Genomic DNA, 3,278 nt, shown 5'->3' on the forward strand with positions numbered 1-3,278 from the left:
CCTAACTTTCGATCTTCCTGCAACTTGTGTGAATGTGTGAGTGCGTGCGTTTATGTGTTAGATTAGTTTATATGTCTTAGATTTATCTAATAAAGCCTTATTCATATTGAAAAGAGAAGTGTCTTGTGTTTTGTGCTTACAAGTTAATGTCTTAAACTGCCGATCTTGTAACTGTGCTAATTGATAGTGTTTCACTATAGTTTGGATATTAGTATCCAGCGCAGATTTGATGTTAAATGGCTCGTTCTGTCTAAGTGACCAGCCGTGAAACAGTGATTCTGTTCAAATTCCCTTTAAAATCTTAAATGATTCCCTTTGAGCTAAATTGACCTGTTTCCGTTACACTACGCTGATCTCTCCAACAAGCTACAATATGCGGAACAGCTCCTGGAAAAGGCCAAGGCCGACTTCAGAGACAAGAACGGCAGAATTAAAGCCCTTGAAACTCACCTGGATGAGTCAAGAAAGGAGATCAGCCACCTAACAAGACAGCTGGACTACATCAAAGAGGAGTCAGTCAGCTTCAGAGAGGAACTCAGACATGCCTACGCGCTGCGTTCTGAACCTCCAAAGACACAATGGGCACCAGTCTCACCTCTGCCAAGCAGGCCTGGGTCCCCTGTTCCTAGACTGACACGTGATAAAAAGGGGGAGCGGGCAGTGCCGAAACACTCACCAGCTCCCTCTGAAGAACTTTATGTAACGTCAAAGCTGAAAGAAATGGCTCCCGCCAGCCATAGATCATCACATGGCTTGGACCTCAAGGACCTCGACAAACTCGCCAGGAACATTGGCAAGTTTACCCCAAATGGGCCAGGCAGTCAGGAGATCAAAGGATATCTGCAAGATGTTGACTTTCATCTGGAAATGAGACCCAGTGTCACCAACAAAGATAGACTTTATTTGATCCGAGCAACATCCAGCTCAGAGGTTCGCAGTTTCCTGGAACGCCAGCCGGCCCACATAAAGACATAAATGCTCCGAGAAGCCCTCATCAAAGAATTTGCTGATCCTGAGTCGGAACAAGGACTAGTGGCTGCCCTGGAGACGAAAGAAGGTCGTCAGGAGCCATCCCAATTGTTTTACAGCCGACTCAGACAAGCCTACTTTGGGACTCACAATGAACAGAATATGGAGGAGGATGAAAATTTTAAAACCCTCTTCCTGAGGGATCTTCACCCCGGGGTAAGCCACCATCTTGGCGTCCTTGCATGTCCACGCACAATGAGTGCACAACAACTGCGAGACTTGGCACATAAGGCCTACGCTAAACAGAAGATGACTTCAGAAAAGAGCAGCAAAACCACGGCAGTTCTCGACTTCAACACTCAGAGTCAGGGGCTGGCCCTAGAGGGCACCCAACGTCAAGATCATGCCAAGCCAACACCCAAAGAGTGGAATGCATCCTCCTCCAGCAGAGAACGGGACTCCCACACCTCCCACAAAGGAACAACTGCTGGGGTGGATGTCACTGGGAAAACTCATGGGACCAAGACCTCATGAGAGACATAGGAAAAGATCGTGGAACCAGCCAAGCTCATTTGGAAACTCAAGAGAAAAAAAACTCATGGGAATTCAATGGAAACTCCAAGGGAAAACGACAAACACACCCTGGAGCAACCAGTCCAAGGAATCGACGAAAAAACTAACAAAGATCCCTAGCTCAACCTGAATCCACACAAGAACAAAAGACTTCACCGTGCTTTGACTCCCAAGAGCTGATGAAGATGATGATGAAAGAGTTCTTCCAACGAAAGGAGGAAGACCGAAAGTGGGAAAAGAAAGAGAAACCAGATACAGCCTGACTAGCGACCAGACGAGAAAACAGCGATCACCTGACCCAGTACTCCTGTGAACAGTACTCCTTCACCTCACTCTCAAAGAACTATAACTACCCTAACTTCAGATGGACAAGAAATCCTACCTGAAAACCCAGCCACAGAGTTAGTCCCTAACTCAACACCTGATTCTCCAGATCATAGCAGAGTCCAACAAACACCTGCTGACGAAACCTCACAAGTCCCTGAAAGTGCTGTCTTGGTCATCTGCCACTCCTCCGAAGAGCACCCAGGCAGTCCTGACATCTTACCTGTTTCCTCCCAAACTCCAGTCCCTCAACTCCTAGGTGACCTCATTGAGAAAGTTATAGCAAGAAAGTTTTACCTCTCCATCATCATCGAATGCCACATCAAAGATCTCGACACAGGAGCTGACATCACTCTAATGTCGTCAGAACTCCTTGAAGAAGTCCAAGAAAGAACAAAGAGGTCTAATAGCACCCTCAAACTTCAAAGGTGTGAACTGAACCTCCACGCATATTCCCACACGGGCCTAAAACTAAAACGTGTGGCCCCAATTAACCTAACTGTTCACCTAACTGTTCATTAACCAATTAATCTCGTCCACCCAGTGTACGTTTCACCACTCAACACCTATCCACTACTCATCGGGAAAGACCTGCTTAATCGCTTAGAACCTTTGATAGACTTCAAGCACCTGAAGATCTGGACTCAAGTCCGCAAGTCTCTGCCCTTCCAGTCGGTAAACCCCAACGAGTCACAGTGTCAAGCCACAGACACCGCCCCCCATTCACTGACTGACAATGCAGTCAAAGCCAAGAGCAAGCTCAACTCTGAGTAGCAAGAACCAAGACCCTTTCCTCTGCCTAAAGCTTTTCAAAACATTAAAGCAAAGACATCAGAGCCTACCACATGTCTCAAAGCACAGCCGTTTCCCTCTCAGTCCATGGTCAACAACCATGGCTACCTCAAAGATTGTCTGAGCTGTAGACCTACGCTGGAACAACAGACTATTGAGTCACTACTTCCTCATTGTCCCCAACCTACCTCATGACATCTACATAGGAGCAGACATCATGGTTCGTCTCAACACCTGCATTGACACAGTGTACGACAACATATGGGCTCCCCCATCACACCAACTGACCACTTCAGTCAATCTCAAGAACCTTCGATCTGGCCAAACAATCCCAGATGCGTGCGCAATGATCAGTGAGCAAGAGGTCACAATACCTGCCTACAGCAAGAGTGCCAGCGTACGCCTCAACATGCGACCTGGCCAAACTCTCAACAGTAAGCTAGGTTTCTTCCAACCTTCCAGGACCTACCTAAGACTAGGACTGACCTTGGAAGCCACACCTCTCATGGAAGTATCATCTCGTGCCGTGTATGTGTTGATCAACAACTGTACGGCCAAGGACATCAACATTACCAAAGCCAGTCACCTGGGATGGCTCATCAACCAAGCGTTCCATGACT

At 47.3% G+C, this 3,278-nt stretch overlaps 1 pseudogene; it reads left to right on the top strand.

The window, feature by feature from the left end:
• The first annotated feature begins 342 nt into the window (after positions 1–342).
• LOC113049979 (uncharacterized) lies at positions 343–1,805 on the top strand (annotated as a pseudogene).
• The last annotated feature ends 1,473 nt before the right edge of the window (positions 1,806–3,278 follow it).

The sequence above is a fragment of the Carassius auratus genome, chromosome 30, assembly GCF_003368295.1.
Source record: "Carassius auratus strain Wakin chromosome 30, ASM336829v1, whole genome shotgun sequence".
Taxonomy (NCBI): domain Eukaryota; kingdom Metazoa; phylum Chordata; class Actinopteri; order Cypriniformes; family Cyprinidae; genus Carassius; species Carassius auratus.